Source organism: Vanellus vanellus (assembly GCF_965231255.1).
Source record: "Vanellus vanellus genome assembly, chromosome: 5".
Classification (NCBI taxonomy): Eukaryota; Metazoa; Chordata; class Aves; order Charadriiformes; family Charadriidae; genus Vanellus; species Vanellus vanellus.
This window is the reverse complement of record NC_138910.1, coordinates 4632950-4651898: the sequence shown is the minus strand read 5'-3', so window position 1 is coordinate 4651898 and position 18949 is coordinate 4632950. Positions and strand designations below refer to the sequence as shown.

At 40.5% G+C, this 18949-nt stretch overlaps 1 long non-coding RNA gene across 1 annotated transcript; it reads left to right on the top strand.

Moving 5' to 3' along the window:
* The first annotated feature begins 11233 nt into the window (after nt 1-11233).
* Nucleotides 11234-15232, top strand: LOC309672183. Its single transcript, XR_014269218.1, has 3 exons — nt 11234-11264; nt 13244-13315; nt 15139-15232. It is a non-coding gene; the product is annotated as an uncharacterized lncRNA (long non-coding RNA).
* The last annotated feature ends 3717 nt before the right edge of the window (nt 15233-18949 follow it).

Genomic DNA, 18949 nt, shown 5'->3' with positions numbered 1-18949 from the left:
TCTAAAGGTACTGTTTTGCAAGAGTTGAAGTTAGTGTCGTGACCACCACCATGTCAGACTGCTCTTTTGTGAGACTCCTTGTGTAAGGATATTAAAGAGAATAATTGGTAAAAAAATCTATAATAAGCTGCAATTTTAATCTTTTTCCAGTTCCGATAAATGCTTATGAGGCCAAATCTTTTTGGTCTTGTTAAAAGAAGGTCCGTTAAAATGAGTGAAGTAGATACGACAGTAAAGCCAACAGAGTTTGGCTCTAGTGTTGGTCAAGTTGTTTGAAGTAAAATGGATGTAAAAGTTGAGAAAAGCAGTAGAGCCATAGTGAGCAGAGCCCGTTCCTAGTTAATGCTAAGTTTTATTGAAATACCTTGTGACATTCTGTGTAGTTACCATCGGGGACAAAACGAGTGTTAAAAAGTCTTTAGTTAAATAACCTCGGATGCTGGAGTGGATCCGTTCAGCCTTGTTTAGCAATTTTTTCATTTAATTTAATTTTTTCATCAAAGTTTATTGGAGGGCATATCCTTCCATCAGGTGAAGGACCTAACCATTAGAATTGCTTTCTTTGCCATCTTCCTTTCATTGACCCAGTCCCTGGGAAATATAAAAAATCTCACTGGGACTGAGGTCAAGGGTCCCACTTAGCATCTTCACTTTTCTCTAGGTCCCTAAAACCCCTCCAAGTTTTAGGAGACCCAGCCCCATTTTCAAGGAGCACACTGAAAGAGAACACAAATTACGTTTCTCAGTGAGGAGACACTCTCATAAATGGGATTTAGGAGCCATAACCTCTTTGGTGCTTCCGAAAAAGCATCAGAAGGTCTGTCAAGGTCCTCCAACACAGACCTGAGCTGTGGGGGCATAGTAATGAGCTCCAAGGCTTTAGCCCAGTCCCCTGGTCTGCTGGTTGCACTTCTGGACAGGTTTGTCACCCTTGAGGCAGAAAGTGACTGTCAATGCTTCATAACCACGTGGGGTTTGGGTTCAAGGGAAACAGGATTAACTTTGTTATCTGACCCTTACAGAAAAAGCATAAGGTAGCCATGCCTGGGAAAAAAGGTCTTATCCAAACACTTATCCATTAGATTGGGATAGAAAAAAGGTTGGGCATTTTTTTTTTTTATTTCAAAAGATTTTTAATCTCCTCTATACCTCCCATCTCCTAAGGATTAAAAAGCTTGAAGCATCCTCTTGTCTATTCCTTCCCTTTTCTTGGAATTCCAGGTCCTCCCTGAGCTCTTCCCTTCTCTCCAAGCAGCACCTGGGTCTCCCTCTTCCCCTTGCGTAGCGTCCTCCCCCATTTCTTCCCATCCCTCTGCCCACCTGCAGCACGTTTTCACATTTTCCACCTCAGCAGAAAAATCGGTTTACTTTGCTCCATCAGCTCCGCACTCCAGCACGGCAGCGCGTTCCTGGCGGTGCTGATGCCGCATTTGCTGGTGATCTGGATCTTGCATTTATAACCGCTGTTAGACAATTGTTGCGAGAGCCCCTTTAACTTTTATGTCCCCGGCACGTTTCGATACGCTACCTTTGATATTCTGACTTAATTCTTTTACATAGATTAGAGACAAGACAAGCTCCTACCCTGACCAAAGCACTACCCTGTATTGACTGCCAATCTCTAAGTCGTTCAGTGAATGCTGTTTTCAGACCGTTATCAGTTCATTAAAGTTTGTTATCATTTATGCAGTGGCTCTGTACCTTGCTGGTAATCTCCAGTGTCGGATCTTATCAAACGCTCTTTTGAAAGTCTAGGCATATTGTATACCATCCATAGTATTTTTTTCTTGTCTACCTTGGCAGGGATATCTTTGAAGAATTCCAACAAATTATTTGAGCAAGATTTCCTGCTCATAAATCCACATTGGTTGACTCTACTCAAATTAGGATTTTCAGCACGTTTCCTCACTAAACCCTGCAAACCCGTTCCTATTCTATTTTTCATAGCTATGAATTGTGTTATGTTAATTTGTTTATATTACAATTTAGAAAAATATTTTATATGTATGTATTCCTCTGCATATGCATGTGTACACAAAAGTGCATATATGCAATGGAGACTATATTGAAGTACATTGGGCTTTAAAGCTGAATATGTTAAAATAGTTAATGCAGTATAAAATGCAAAGGATAGAGTTAGGGACAGATCTTTGGCTGGAGTAAATGAATTTGACTTTGAATACATTTTGCTAACTTAAATGGTGTTAACTTGATTTATGTGAGCTGAGGAGTTAACCCTTATGCACTGCACTTGCTTTACTTCAGTGCCAAGAGATCAAAATGACTGTTGGGATGCTTCTTAACAGTTCTGATTTATTACAGATCTCTATCCACATTTCTTATGGATTTCTTTGGCTCAAGAAGTGTATTTTTATTTGCTGCTGCAAAAATAATTCTTAATGTTTTATTAAACTATGTGAGTTATATAATGTTTTGTTTCAGATTAGTAATTTCTTATGCTTTATTTTTCCGGTGTTTGACTATTTTAGGATATTTACTGTCCTTCCCAGCTTTCTGTTCACATCTGTAGATCTTTATTACAATGATGAACCTGGCAATCTCTGGTAAATACAGTAAGTGATTAATATCAGATTCATGCTTCGTTTGATTGTAACACTGGAAAGCTAAAATTTTACAGAGGAAATAATCCCTCCCCTTGAATTGAAACCAAATGAAAAATTTAAGACTAAAAATAATGGAATTTGTATAATCTAGTTCTTACCGGACCCTTTTAACAGGTGCTGGAGTTTGGGTGCCAGGGTCCTCCATAAACAGGGCTCTCTGCTGAAGTGTGATGATACTCTGTATGAGCTACAGCCTGGCTTACAAATCACGCCGAGGACCAAGCAGCAGAGCATCGTGGTTACGGTTCCAAACAGAAACATTTTTTCACGGAAAAGCAAAATCTTATTTTTTTCCAAGATTTTTTTTTTTTTTTTTATAAATGAAAATGAGGGGCTGTCCTGAAAGAAGATTAGTTTTCGTGACAATAATTAATCCTTTTTTAATCTATGAGAAAGCCAGTCTGACAGAAAAACTTTTCACCAACCTGGGACCACCCTTTTCCTCACCTGTGGCAGAAACACGAGATGTCAACTGGATCTGAGAGACTTGAGTTTTCTGTACAAGCCAAAGGAAGAACTAAGCAAAATGGCATTAATTTAAGCCAGGAAGATTTTTGGAGGCACCACAGGCATTACCCAGCAGCCTGGGAACAATACCAAACCCTGTGAAGGTCCCTAACCTCCACCCCACCAGGGTTAGACACCTTTCTTTTGATGGCAGAGAAGTCGTCTGCAGTGGTGTACACAACACAGCATCAGGTGCTGGTGCCTGCTTTCATGTAAGTTGGTGGTGAAAGTATGTCCTCAGCCCATGGGAAAACCCAGTCAATTTTAACATTGGTCTGAAGAGGAACTAAACCATGAAGACCTCAGCTTCAACAAACTTCGGTGGTTGCTGCCCACTCTTCTTGCTGGAGCTCTTCTATCTTGGAGGATAATGGGATTTTAAGTACCTGCTCCCAGATACATTGATTATATTACAGTGGTTAGATATATAAGACACGGAACTGGAGACCAGTCTTCTGGTCATGGGACCACACGAGGTCAACTCCATTTATAAACTGCTAAGCCCTTGGTTTGGTATGCCTGGAACAAAAATATCTACATGAGAAACTATATTTGTAAGTCCTGAAAGATCAATTCCCATCTTTGATGTCCAGTCAGAAGAACTTTTTAATCAGAATAACTAAAAAACACCTCCCACTAAAGCTTATTTGCTTTCCCATGGTTCACTACAGTCAGATTACCGCTATTGTGTATTATTGGCACATTTCCCCTCCACCATTGGCTGTGTCAATTCTTTTACTGTTAGCAGGATTTTTTATTTGAATGAATAATAAGAGAATATTTGGGTTTTCTTAATTGTTTTTTTTTGACCTGAGTTTATTTACTTTGTGAATCTCCCAAGCTTTTCTTGATAAGAATGTCTTCTATTGATTTACCCCTTAAATCTATGAGGAACTTTAGGATAGTGAGGTTTGAACTCCCTATCATTAACTTGAAAAGTTATATTGAAATTAAATGTAATTAAAGTTAAATTTCATAATTAAAATTAATTTTATAACAGTATACATTCCTATCTCCAAGTAGCTCAACATAGCTACTGGCTGCTCAGTGGACTAATAGCATTGCCACTACAAACAAACTTTGTTAGCTTCCACATAGTTATCATACCAATCAATACCTGAATAATTAAATTCCTCCATTATCAAATTCTAGTCTTCTTTATCAGCTTTTCTTCCACCAGTAATTTTGTTGTCTTAATCTGGTTTCTTCTCTGAAAGTCTATAGCAACCTTGGAGTTTCACTAGATAATCTTTCCTTTCTTTTCTGTTAAGTTCTCTAACTCAAATTATTTAATGCCAAAAGTCTGAAGTCTTTAAAGAAGATTCCACTGAATGGAAGTTTGATCAAACTGTATTTTGTTTTGTTTTAATACAGACTACTAATTTTATCTTGTCTCGCCCTTGAGTGAAATCGTATACATGTAAGTATTTGAATCTGCCATTAATTTTCTTGATTCATTCTCTTATTGATTTTCTTTCCAACTATTTCCATCCGATGTATCTAACAATTATTAGAGATGAGGCTAGAACCAAACGCCTGCATCCATACCCCCTCTGAGCTTCATGGCTCATGCCCATCTTTAATTAACATAAATGTGAATAAGGAAGCTTCCCAGACTAATACCAAATTCTTTGAGGTTACAATCTCACCTGCAACTTTTTCTGTTGCATTTCCCCCCTACCCTGTTGCATTTTGACACGCTTCCAGTCATGGGTGGCTTCTTGAGAAAAAGCATTAGTCATCATAGAGCTTCATGTTCTCCTTAGACCCGATGCCAAGTGACTTGAGCAGAAAGGAAGGGGAAGGGTTCCTGCTCCCTTTTATACTCCCGCAAATGCGGCGAGGCCAAATCACTCCAACTGCTTTCAGCTGTTCATTACTCTATAAATGCAACACTTTCCGAAAGAAATTTGCTGCTGAATTAAGGGGGAGAGTAGGACCCAAAACAAATGGGGGTGATAATGAATTGAAGAGATGATCCAAGGAGCTCATAGTGCTTCATAAGCATTAATTAATTAAACCTTCCTAGATCCCAGTGAGGTAGGTATTATGGTCCATACTTCGCTCTTGGCTGTGGTGTGCTGTTTCTGTATCTCGATATCACTTTGTTAATGTGTGTTCTGATGAGCGGACTGAAATGGTGTCTGACTAGTAGAGATGACTGTGCATATATTTAAGCTGTGAATATTCTGCATGAGGAGCCTTCATATGGAAACAACGTTTTTTTCTTAAATACAGCCTTGTTCCTGAATAAAAAATGCATGATAAATGAGTTATACAGAGAGCATTGAAGGGCTACTGACAGTATATAGTTACGTGCAATGTGTAACTAATTCTGTTACCAAATTAGGATGAGCAGAAGTTTTGTTACTGTTACCAAAAACCTGAGTGCACTTCAATGATCATGAAGTTTCCTTTCTTTTGTAATATAACTTATCTAATTGCAATTAAAAATCATAGGTTAAATTCTTACAGTAATTATTAGAGGTGTGAAGAGCATATGAATCTCTTATTAATACATTATAAAAATTACTGTGAGGTTTCATTGCAAGAAACATGTTTTGTTTTTAGTACTGATGTAGAGCTTTGACTCCTAATGAGTGCTTTCCCCCCTTTTTTTTCCATCCTCCTCTAAACAAGATGTTGTTTATTACTTGAAACATTATATGTAAGTCCCAAAAATATGTTACATGTGACTGGAGCTTTGGCAGACTTTGAGAAACTGAAGTTTCCAGAAATTTTGCTATGTTTAAAAACCAGAGCCATGTTTTAAGGGAAGATTTCTACTTCCAAATGTGTGGTTGCCTGAACCTTTTACATTTTCAAGTCAGATTCCCCTGCCAAATAACACACTGTACCTTAACTATAATAAAAAAGCAGAGACTCTGTGTTTATAAAAACATTGCAGGAGCAACTGTGATCATATTTCTTGAATTTATTCTATTCGTGTGCTCAAATATGCATTTTATAGTAAGCTTTCTATTGCACCGGTCACTTACAGGAGTAGAAAATGACATGTGCAGGCAGAAGGCTGGCATAATTCTACAAACCAGACTGGTAAAGTACAGGAATTCGGAGCCAGACCAAAATATGAGGTCAAGGAAGTCGCTCTTATAATAATAGTGGTTATCTGTTTAATGTGTGATCTGGCAGTGATACCACGTTGACCATAAGCAATTATGCATGTTTCTAAACTGGTGGTATATGGGCCCGAAGTAACTATACGCGAGAGAGATGGGCTGTGAGAAATGGGCGCTCACTCAATTCTTGTGGTTCTTCTTGCTTAATGTCAATTAAAATTACAGCTTAGTAATAGATAGAAATTCTCCTACTGTAAAGTAATGTCTATATTCACTCTATCGGTTGCCATATACTTAAAATCCTATATTGAAACCAGTTTTATGAAGCAAGCTCCTGTCTGAGCTGATAAACGCTGCGTAATATTCTTCGTAACAGACATGTGGTTAGACATGCTTTTTCTAACTCTCTGGTTATTGTTTGAAACAGCTTTCTTTACAATCAAGTTCTAATGTTGGCGTCTGCGAATGATGCCCTTATTCTGTATTTTCTCGTGCGCGAGCCTGGGAGTGAGAAATGTCAATGCACGTTCAGCTGCCCCACGTTGACCTAGCGGGAGTTAAAAGCAGGAAGGTCTTTGTGATACCCAACAGCCTGAGCACAGATTAGGACCTGGGAGCTGCTATGCTGTGGCCCTGGCTCTGAAACCCATTTTTTATGACTTTGGTGAATTCGCTGGACAGCGTATCTTCTCAGTAGCTTTTAATAGACTTAGATCCCACTAGTAAAACAGCCTCTCTGCCCTCCTCTGTAAAATGGGATTGTGATTGCTTTCCTGGGTTTTGGAGGATGTGGCTAGAGTGGAAGCTGTGTGGTTGAGCTAACTGCGGTAGAAACTGTGCTAATGAGCTACGAAGGCACCCAAGAAAGTCTTTTCTCCCCAAGAGCAAGTAGTTGTGTACAATTTGGCTCCTTCAGTGTCAGTCCTGTGATCGCTGCTGTCGGTATTCAATGGCTTGAGTCTCTGCCTTTGCACAGAAGGAGCTGTGGTCATCAACCCTCCCTCCCTGCCCCTGAGCACCATCTAGAAATAATCACTTAAAAAGCAGCATGTGACTTCCTTAAAATAAGTCCCAGCTGAGGCTTAAGCAGATGGCTTCCTAAGGACTTCTGAAGGGGCTTCATGTGGCTTTGGCCGTTGCAGAGGTAATGACTTGATGTATATCCTTAGCAAACTCCGCACTGATACCTGCAAGGCATCCCAGAGAGAAATAGTAGGTCTTTGTTGCCTGAAAGACTGAATTGAACAAGCGCTTAGTGACCAGAGCACATTGGTTAATCGTTGGTAATTTAGGAGCCGTATCAGTAATCTTGCGATAGTCCTGAAGCAGTTATGTAGCAACGGACTTTCACATCGCATCAGTGCACGTGCTTTGGCTGTCACTTCCAGACTTCCCAGATGTAACCTTTTATCCTTTTACTTTTCAGAAGCATAAAAATACGGTCTGGAAAAATCCACAGTTGAGGGGGGGGAGGAACTGAATAAGGCAACAAAACTGCTCACTGAAAAGTCACCCCCTCCGAGAGAAATGTCAGTGACACAATGGGCACTGTTATTCTGCTTCTTTACAACCAGATTGGGGGTTTATCTTAAAGTCTGTAGGAAAGGGCACCAGCGTCCTATCAGTAAACCGTGCTTCTGGTTGGCATTCAGTGCTCCCTTTTTGGGGTGACGTTTTGAGAGGAGTCCCTGTGCTCCCAGGCAGCCCCATGACTTGCTGCTCTGGGTGGGAGGCAGCTGGAGGAGTCACTTTCTCGCCTGCTGCTCCAGTCCACCAGCAATATTATGTCACCTTTCCCCTTGTTACAGTCATGCGAGGCAATCGCTCAATCCCCCATAATAAATTGCAGCTCCGATGCGTCATGAAATGGTCATGTGCAACAAATGGTTTAGTCCATCTAATGGTCTCTAGTGCTGGGGTTCTTTGCGTTGAAAGAACCTATTCTTTGGTAGGGCAGGCTTTTTTTTTTTTTTTTTTTTTTTCCAACTCTTTCATAATGTATGTCTTATTTTAAGGAAAAATTGTCTCATTGAGCTTATCTCCTCCCATTCATGGTCATGTGGACCCTCTACTACTTTCTGGTAATGAAATGGGTAGTTTGCAAACACTACCACAATTATCTCCATGGAAAAGTTCTGATAGGAAAAGAATATTATATTAACCTCCTTTATTATGATTTAGCAGCTGGAAACAAGGAAAACATCCAGGACCACTGTGCTACTCATCTCTCTGCAGACTCTCAGCATCAAATCCATAGGTAAAGGTGGGAACCAACAGTTTCATGTAGTAAGTATTTGGATGCATTTTCAAGTAAGGTGAGAAAAATAGTGCAGCTGTGTTAGCTGATGTCCTGCTATTTGTAAATGTTTCTGTTCTTTAAATAAGCACAGTTTAAAAAAAAAAAAAAGTTAATTACATTCCAGGTGACCTTGCAGTTTTTTCTTGGCGTGTGGCATTCTTGTGGGTGAACGAAGAGGTGGAAATATCTTTATATACCAAGTTAATTCTAGTGAGCTAAATAGCCACAGAACAATTTGCTAATGTTGGGAAGGCTTCATTTGGAAGGTGTCCTAGTGTCTTGGAATAGTCTTCCTCGAAAATAATGGGGTTTGCCTTGTATAGTGGAATATCAAGGCAAATATTGTACACATTTCAACTGGACCCACCGCAGAATTTAGTTGTCTGGGGAAGATATCGATCCTTACATTGAGCTGCAAAATATTTGTAAATTTGCTGGTGGGGAAAGCATGTTCCACTAAGCTGGAAAATTTTCTTTAGAATATGCTTTTTTCTGTGAAACATTTGGTCAGAAAGAGTTAAAATATCTCCCTTTGATAATATGGAAATAAAACAGCTTGACAAGACAAACATTTCACTTCAATTTTTATAATTTTGGGTTTATATTTATTTTAAATGATATATTAGAATAACCTTCTATATTATTTCAACATCATTCAAATGAGTGCTTCTGATGTTTCCCAATCAACATTTTTTGGAATATCTTTCCCATGAGAAATTTTGACTTTTTGTTCCTATTCTTTATCGAAAACACCTTTTTCTCACCAGCCTTTGTATCTAATGTATTATCTACATTTAGCATCTTAACTCAATCATGCTCATCTGCTTGTATCAGGTGGTGCCGGGGTCTTTGAGCTTGGCAGGGTGCAAGGAGGTGGGTGCAGAGGCAGCCCTGTAGGAAGCCTTATTGCATCTGTGCTGTCTTCCCTATGAGCTCTGAGTCTCCTCTTTGTAAAACCAGGGTTATTATTTGCATCTTAAGCCTTTTGGTTTTCTTTGGGGAGCGGGGTATAGGTGATGGTTTAGGAACGTCGACCTTAAAGCCTTGCCTTGGGGTCCTGTCACACAAATGACTGGATTTCTGCTGGTCTATGGACCTGACTCAGCTCATCTTGTACACAGAAACCCAGAATTTGGGTGAGGAAAGTGGGACCCAGAGGAAGGGAGCAGCAGGTTGTTAAATTCATCCGGCTGTCTCGTCTAACCATTCCTCCAGTGTTATGTGAGCTAATGGACAAGTTGCATCATCTTCAAGAAATATCAAGTGGCAGTTCCTTAAAAATAGCTGTAAGAAACAAACGAATTTCTTATGAAGGAGCGAATAGATTTTCACCCCCATTATTCCCATTATTTTGGGGGTTTGGATGTTCAACCTATTTCCTGTGGAAAGTATCTTTTGCAGGAGTGGGAGATGCAGAGCTCCAGGAAAATGGATGAAGTCTCTTTCTTGCCTTCTGTATGGCAGCAAGATCGTTGGGGAGGCCAAAAGGATCCAGTCGCCTAACCCTGCAGAGCTTGGTTATCCATTTGGAGGTCCTTGTGAGTTACTCTAGAGCTTGGCACATCCCCAGTTTGCCTCCCTGGTATCCCGTAGGCTTTCTTCCACTTCAGCAGCACATCTTCTGCAGGAGCGGTGCTATTCCCGTTTGCTGCTATTCCTCCTCTGGCAGAAGCTCTTTGCCAGCCTCTGTGGGAGTTGCTGCTACGTTCGTGGCTACATACAAGTTTTGAAGTAAAAATGTGACTCGGAATAGCTCCGCCTTCCTCCTATTCCCTAGAAACACGACTTCAACAAGGTTTACTTTGAGTGTCTGCGAGGCGCTGGGGGTATGAAAGCGTATTGCAGAGCGAGCAAGCTCGGATCATCAAACACAGCAAGCTAGTACAAAAAATTAAGTGTTGTAGTGCGGTGCTGATCTAAAGTGGTCTGGAATACAATAAAAGGTGAATTTCCTTTCAGAATTACAGCAAACTAATTTTTTTCCCTTCCCTGGGCAGACTTTGAGGACGGTTGTATTTATTGTATTTCTTCCCAGTCATTTTGGATGTGACCAAAACTGGCTGTTCGTAGGGTTGGACTCCAACCGAATGAGAGGGTTTTTGCTCCAGCTTCTGCCTGACCTTGGCTTATAGGCACTTCAGAAAGCAAAAGCAGAGCTGCACGAATATCCCGCTTCATGGCTAAGTCGTATCGGCCCTGTGAATGCAACTTGAGATGGGTTTCCACTGGAGTTGGCTGGTTTGCATCCCAGCTCATCCTGGAAGAGAGTGTGGGACTATTTTTTGGGGGGGAAAAAAAATCCCAAATTTTCTCAAAAAATAATTGCTGTTATGCCCCTTCCTAGAGTGGCGGGGGAAGGATAGGGGGAGGTAGGCAGGAGGCAGCAGACATGCATTATGCGTTTGTTTTTAAGTAGTAATATATCCGAGTCGTTTCAAACCATATTTATTCTCCGGGATGTTTATGTGTTCATGCTGAACGTGGAATAACAGTGTGTGAGGATATATAATATTGGTGAAGAAGAAAATGACTGCTATAGTACTTTCTACTCTCAGTCCCTTCTCCACTAATGCCCTTACACCTTTCTTTTTCAGGCTTTTTGTAGCATCCTAAACAGAAGGATATTGAAGGGAGCTGATTCTGCTTTGATCCTTATGCTTGTTGTCAAAGCGCTTGGGATTGAAGAGACTGTTGGCTACAATTGACTGTGACAATTAGGAGATGATCAGAGCCCTAGAGTGGAGCACTTAAAGGGTAATTTACATGTCAGTTTGTCGAATAAAAAAAAGATATTCAGCTAAGATTTTTTTTTCCCCTTAGAGCCTTGTAAACTGCAATTTGTGCTCTAGTAAGAAAAACCTGGCAGAGGAGTTAGGATAGCCATTTCCATTTGAAAAGAGGCAATCATAAGGCCACTGCTGAGCCTATTGTCCACTAAAAATGCTGATTTGCAGTCAGGGAGTGAAAGAGTGGAGCCATCACTAAATAGAACCTCGTGCAAGGTAACTCCCCCTTGGTGGCTTTCTAATGTTGGCTGAAGGTTTTATATACCTTAAATCCTGCATTTACTATCATTATAACATTGTTACTGATCATGAATGTCCTTTATCATAACAAAAAAATGAAGGTATTGAGGGGGAGGTGGGTGGAACAGGAGCTACCAGCCAGTTGATAGGCTCACGCCAGCTATCTATTGTATCACATCTTTCTTATTCTCTTGCCTTTTGTATGCCATCACAATTTTCTTCTTGTCACCCTTTGCACTTTGCCATTCAGGCACCTTCCATAACAGTTTTCTCATAGGTTTTCCATACCTATTTACACTTCATTCTAGACACACTCCCAGTAGATTTTTAGCATTTCCCATCTTTAACCTGCTGGGAAAGGAAAAGAGAGAGGGAGGTGACAGTAGCTGCTCAGTTCAGAGTTTGCCTTTCTGTAACTGCGCTGTGATTAGGCTGTAATAAAGACTGTATACACACAGGTCTGAGAGAGGACTGACGTTAAGCCAGCTGATTATTAAATAAACTTATTTGTGATCAGTCTTTTTTTTTTAATGTGATAGCTTGGATGAACCTAGAGTTGCTTTGACTGTAGAGTTAGATGAACTTATAAAAATATCAAAAAACAACACCTCCCTCATTATTCTGGTTGGTGTGAGCTGTAGCATATGTGATATTCTGAACAGTTTAAGGAAGGGATATTAGTAGATGCATATGAGGTTCCAGTGTTTGTATATGCAAATAAGTGTATTTATTTTGAGGTTGCATTATAGGTTTTTCTTTCAGAGATGACATTGTCCCAGTTTTATCTCCTCAGAAGACGAAATGCTTATGTATTCCAGTTTGGCAACCAGAATTAAAGACTTTGCTTTGTCAGAATTACAACCAAGTAGCCTTTGTTGCCCAGATGTGCGTTGCCATAAAAACCCAGGGGCTACGTTTCTGGGGAAGTTTTGTGGCTTTCAATAAAAGCCAAGCATGTACACAACGGATCTGATTCTGATCCCAGTGGCAGACCCTGGTCAAACACCACTGACCTAAACAGATTTGGGGTTTCTGTCGGTGCCAGTAGGGTAGGGATCGGGCCCCATGTGTCTGTAGGGTCATCAAAATGCCCTTCCCTTCGTTATACGCCTTAGGTCCTCAGGCTTTTGGTATGTTGAACACCAGACAATGAGGTTTCTATTTCTAAACTTGTAATAGAAATGTGTTTTAACCTGGCTTCTGTTCACGGTGAAGAAATACTTCACAATATTTCCAAACTGTGCAGCATTCCTCTTCATTGTAATGGTCAATTTAATACATGGGTTTCCTTCTTTGGGAGAGTTATGTTATGTTGCCATTTTCTCCAGGATGCTATAGATGTGAGCTAGTCGCTTTTACCCTTTCTTCCTGTTGTACTAAACTTTTTGAACATCCTGACGATTGTATGTGTTTACCTCTGTATCCACTGTAAAGAACAAACAGGAATAAATAAAATAAGATATGAAGAATAAACAGTATGACAACGAGTCTGGAATGACTTTGGCTTCATATGTATCCGCAGAACTGAGGCAGTGGTAAATCTGTATTAAAAAAAAATAAAATAAAATAAATCAGGCATAGCAGGAGGTCCTCATCTCCCAGGTAATGGCTAAATGACGAGCAGATGAGCCATCGTCATATTGATTTAAGCATTTTGTTTCAGCCAGTCACGATTAACTTTGATTTGTTTTTACTTTCCTCTTACAGGTTTGCATTTAAAGGACTCTCAGAGCACTGTGTGTAAAAATTCTAGTAACTGCACATTCTCTTGCTGGAAAGGTAACGGATGAATGAATGAATGATTTTGGGTTTCCCTATACTTTAGGATTAACTTAGCTTTTTGTAATGAGCAAGAAGAAAGTTTTATTTAGTGGCAATGCATTTTGAAAAGTCTTCATTTTTGGGGTGTTGGTTAAATAAGTCTTCCCTAAGACTTTTGGAATGCAAAGATGATTAGAATTTAACTGCAATGTGTGTGTTTTTTTTTTTTAATGAATTATCAAATCTACTCTTCCCGTTACTGAATATAACTTTTAAATAAATTAGTGTACGTATTGATCATAATGCCAGAAAGCATACTACAGTGTCCCTAGAATTGACTTTCTTGCTTAAAAATACATAGGGAGCAAAAGTCTACATATTCACAGTAAAAATATACTTCCTTATGCAACCCTGGGTTATACAGATTTAGATCTAATTTAGGGTTTAGGTTCACGAGAATAAATCATACCAGTGTAACTGTTTTCTGTATGTGAGAAATTATATTCCTGGTAAGGCATTGTACAACTTGACTTCTATAGGTTTGAAATAGTTAAAGATCATGACAAATTAAGCGTAGTGAAATACTACGACCCCGTTCAGTACCTATCTTCTCATTCAGTCTGAAATATATCCCTTTATTGCTTTGTGAATTAATAATATGATGTTGGACAACTACAGATGACTTCTTGTTAATTAGAATTAGAATTTCAGACGCGTGCTATGATGCATCAGAACTTTCTCTATTTTCTGCTAATAAGACACACCGAGTGAATAGCAAAATCTTTTTCAAGAGCAGGAAGGGAAAATGATCTCCCGATCTAAATAAGACGTTACCTTGAGGAAAGGCACCCAACTTCTTAATGCTTGGCTTTCAGTGAAACCTTTCAAAATTGTGGCGGTTCTCAAACCTGGATGTTTGGGCAAGTGTTGAGCTAGAGATTCGCGATGTAAAATGTCATCTGGTCTCTGCGGTGATGGGGAACATACTGAGTATATGGCTTACAGTTACATAAATCTGTAGTCTTTGCTAATTGGTCTTTTTACTTAATCAGACCAGATCTTCAAGTGATAAAAAAATAAATATAACTCCACCATTACCTATAGGGCAGCTGAAGCGTCACAAAATGTATTTTTATCTGATAAATACCAGAGAGGGTAAGAATACCCTTTGAATGCATTTCTCATGGCAAGATGACTCTAGAGGACAAGGCAGCTCCGGTTGTCCCATCTTAAGTGAATTTGAAAATTTACCATGTGTTCCTCTGCATCTCCTGGCTTGCCTATAATCTTGAAAAATCTTTCCCTAGGTGTAATAGTGGTGGTGTATTTAAGGTTTCACTGTACCCCAAATAGTTTTAAAACTAAAACTGAGAACTGAACTTTTCCGTATCTTACCTCCTTTTTATTTCAAGTGGGGGCCTTACTGCAGAGTTTGGATTAAAAGCGTAGTCACATTAGAGTCTATTCCAATGAAGTTTTCAAAACCAGGGGGAAAATAAAAAAATGTCCTGGTGCAGGTTGTTTTTCAAGATCCCCTCCCAAAATGCGGAGCTAAGGCTAAATATACTGCCAATGTAACTGGAGTTTGTTTTGTTGGGGCAAACAGAGGTGAGCTCATTTCTGCCCACTGAGCATGTAGACCCGAGTTTTGCTTTTCAAAGGCGAATCCCAGCTGCAGCTGAATCGTGAACGTTTTGAGATGTCACTTTCTTATATGAGAGTGTCTTTCCCGTAATCTCACTAAGTTGGCTCTGATTTCAAATAGACTTCTAACCTTGAATGTCTGTGCTGTGGTCATGTGTCTGTTTGCCACACAATCCCAACACAATGTCCTAACCCAGTAGAGTCCTTGGAAGCTCTGCACGTGTAAGGACAGACCTCGCCACCGAGTCCATTACGAGTCAGTAAGGGATGCTGATGAAACCAGATCATTCCCAGGCCTCTCGAGGGGCTGCCAGGTGAGTTTGCATACATCGACTGGTGTCAGCGCTGGCAGGAGGGGTCCATTTGGATGCACCCAAGCAAAGTCCCCTTTTCTCTGTGATAACTGTAATGACTGGAGTGGAGCTGCTCATTTGCCCCAGTGATGGTGACAGCAAAGTCCGGCTGAAAGGGGAAGAATCATTTGTATTTGCCTTCAGAATGCTGAGGGTCCAATAAAAAAAGCGTAAGAAATATTGGGCAAAATAGAGATCTGCACATACATATTAATTCATTATTTATATCATTCAGGTTTTAACAGTTAGCGATGGTGATGACATGAATATTAAACTGCAGTGTTAAAGTGGCTCTTAGGTGAAGGACAGCAGAGAGGCAAAACATTTAATTCTGATGAAGTGGTGAGGCACCTCAGTTGTGCTCAGTACCACCAAGATACATAATCAAGAGAGTTTAATACCTCCTTAGCCTGGAGCATGAGGGTTGGCTTCTCTCTCATCCATATGGCCTGTTTTCTCTAGTGTACAAGGTACAGGACAGGTGGTGAAGAAGGGATCTTGTCATCTGAAGAAGGATGAGACGGCAGCTACTGTATTACTCTGAGCAGGGAGATATCTGGTTCAAAAGTTGCATGAATGAAGGTGACAGTGTTATTCTGCATGTTATCCTGTGTTACTGTAATCTGTATGTTGTCCTACCATGATTGAGGTAGCCTTGGTATCTACCACCATTCCATGGTGTTAATGCTGGCTCTGTGTGGGACTGGAAGAGTAACCTGTGTTACCTTCCACTCAGGGTTTCACTTAGGTGACATTGGTGGCATTAAACTGATTTCCACCAGTTGGAAATCATGATAATTTTAGAGCAACTGGACTCTCCTTTCCTTTCCTGAGCTAAAAAAAAAAAAAAGGTAAATGAAAGGTCTTCCAAAGCACTATATTTATTGTTGGCTATCAAAAGAAAGTCACACTTTGCATTCTTAGGTGAAAAATACATGGAAATGCCTTACTCTGTACTAGAAAGGAAAATTACAGAAATAATTCAAAATTCCAGTTTGCTTTCCTAAATGTGGTTACTATGCTGTTATAAGCCTGGTGGTATTTCATAAGAATAACCTGTTATAACCTTTATTATGGAGCACAACTACCTGGATGTTTAACACGTTCCTCCTTTTGCTGTTGGATGTACCAACGCTGGACAAAATAACGTTGAAAATAACAAAAAAGATTGAAGGTAACTGTGGAGGAAGCCATGACCCAGCACAGCTCTCACTTGAGCTTACAGAGCGTTGGCAGTTTAAAGCGAGGAAGTGTCCTCGCTGGTGTTTGCTCTGCATTTATGCTGAATCCTTAGCTAAAGGAGGGTAACGGAGAGGGTCCAGCAAAGGGCTACGAAGATGATGAGGGGGCTGGAAAACCTTTCTTATCAGGAAAGGCTGAGGGACTTGCTGCTTTTTAGCCTGGAGAAGAGGAGACTGAGGGGGGAATCGCATCAATGCTTATCAATACTCAAAGGGAGGGTGCCAGGGGGATGGGAACAGTCTTTTTTCAGTGGTGCCCAGTGACAGGACAAGAGGGAACGGGCACAAACTTGACCATAGGAAGTTCCACCTAAACCTGAGGAGGGAATTCTTTCCTTTGAGGGTGGCAGAGCGCTGGCACAGGCTGCCCAGAGTGGTGGGGGAGTCTCCCACTCTGGAGCCATTCAAAACCAGCCTAGATGTGTTCCTGCCCAACCTGCTCTGGCAGGGGGGTTGGACTAGTGGATCTCCAGAGGTCCCTTCCAACCCCTATCATTCTGTGGTGTCCAGAAGAGAAAAGTTTGAAGAACTGGGCTGAAGAAATATGATAGCTATAGTGTACCTGTGATGACAGATTGTTGTTCAAGGTAAGCTAAGGTGTAATTGTGAAAAAAGGTGTAACACCAAAAGGTGTAAGGCTGCTTTCCCCACCATCTGCCGGTAAAGCGGGAGGTTTCTGATCTGTTTTCCCGGGCTGGTGCAGCAGGTCTGTGTGACAGAGGCACTTTCCAACCGAAGGCGGTCCTGTAACGCACTCATAGTAAACACGGCCTTAATCGTGACTACAGAGAAATAATTCCCCTTGACCCGCACGTTGGCTTTGTTGTATCTACAATTAACAGATTAGAGCGTGCACTTGGAAATAAAGCAGAAGACAGACTTTTTTTTTTTTTAAAAGAAAAATGTTGTACTTGTTGAGCCATAGTCCACAATTACGTATGCGGTTGTGAGTCCGTTCAAGCAAGCGGCATTGCTCTGCGTGGAGCAGGGACCCGCAGCCGAGCTCCAGGCTCTTCGCTATCATTTCAGGTCATCAGATGGGACAGTGCAGTGCAGAGTGGCCCCGACGTAAATGTGGATCTTTCTCTAGCAATATGCAAAGAGAAAATTGTTCAAAGTTACCGGTTTGAGCATCTTACCTTACTAAAGGCACACACAATTATCTCACAGAGTCCCTGGCTTGACTTTGCTTAGATAATTCTACTTTCATTCGATCCACGATACCAGCCGGGCTCTCGAATCGCCAAGACAAAAACCACGGGCTTCTGGCTGGACACGTGGCAGAAACGGGGCCGAGAGACCCCCCGGGATTCAGGTACTGTCAGTAAAAATCCAGCTGCCGAGTCTCTGCGCGGGACAGATGCTGACCCCGGGGGCAGTTGTGGAAGCTGGATGCTAACCCCACGCTGTTGTAGAACCCAAGCGTGTGAGAAGAGAACCGAAGTCTCAAGTTTGCGGTGCTCTAAATACGTCTGAGGCTGATGAGAAAATTAGCTTTGACATTCTGAATTCATGCTGAAAAGTGTAAGGGGAAAATGGGATGATTGTTATTAATAATCAGTAGCAGAAGTCAAATGTCTGAAGGACTGGTTGAACTGTAACGATACCCTCTTAAAAGTTTGAAATGAACTCTTCATAAAAGTTTAAAACTTGGGATATTAGTTCCTGTGCATTACTTTAATGTCTGATTAGCAGAAAGTGTAGAACAGATGTTTTTCCCTTTTCTTCAGAGATAGCTAACTTTTGCCTCTTCCTTTAAAATGTAAAATATGCGTCACAGTTTGGAAAACATTCACAAAAGATTACTTCATACTGTGAATTGGAGCTGCCTTCCAGAGGGATACATTCTACCATGGTCAGATGCAATTGTCTGTAACTACTATTGCCTCTTTTAAAAAAGTTTTGTCATCCCAATAAACTTGATAAACTTTCATTAACAACTCAGCACGGCTTGGGATACATTATTTATAAGCCAGGAATTTCTCCTTTAAGGCTATATAGAGCCAGATACTGAAATAACGTCAAAACTGCAATTTTTCCATCGGAGAGGATGAAAGTGCATTTGCTTACATTTATTCCCTATTCCATTCCAGTGACATTCCAACTATAATTTTAATTCTTCTGTAAAGAAAATATTTTGACAAGAAAGAAAGACATTAATGATGACTGAAATTTGCTTTTTCTCTCCTTTTCCTCTCGCGCTGTTGTTTTTCAAACCCCTGTGTCTTATTTTTCTTTTTTTTTTTATTCAATATTTGTTAAAAGGTCCCTGTCTCCAGTGACCAAAGAGCAAAAGAAGCCCATCGGCAGGGAGACGGCGCAGCCCCCTCCCAGGTGGGAATAGACACTCACTTTTATTCTCTTCCTCTGCCACCATTTTGTTACAGCCCTGAAAAGCAGCAAATGGTGGTTAT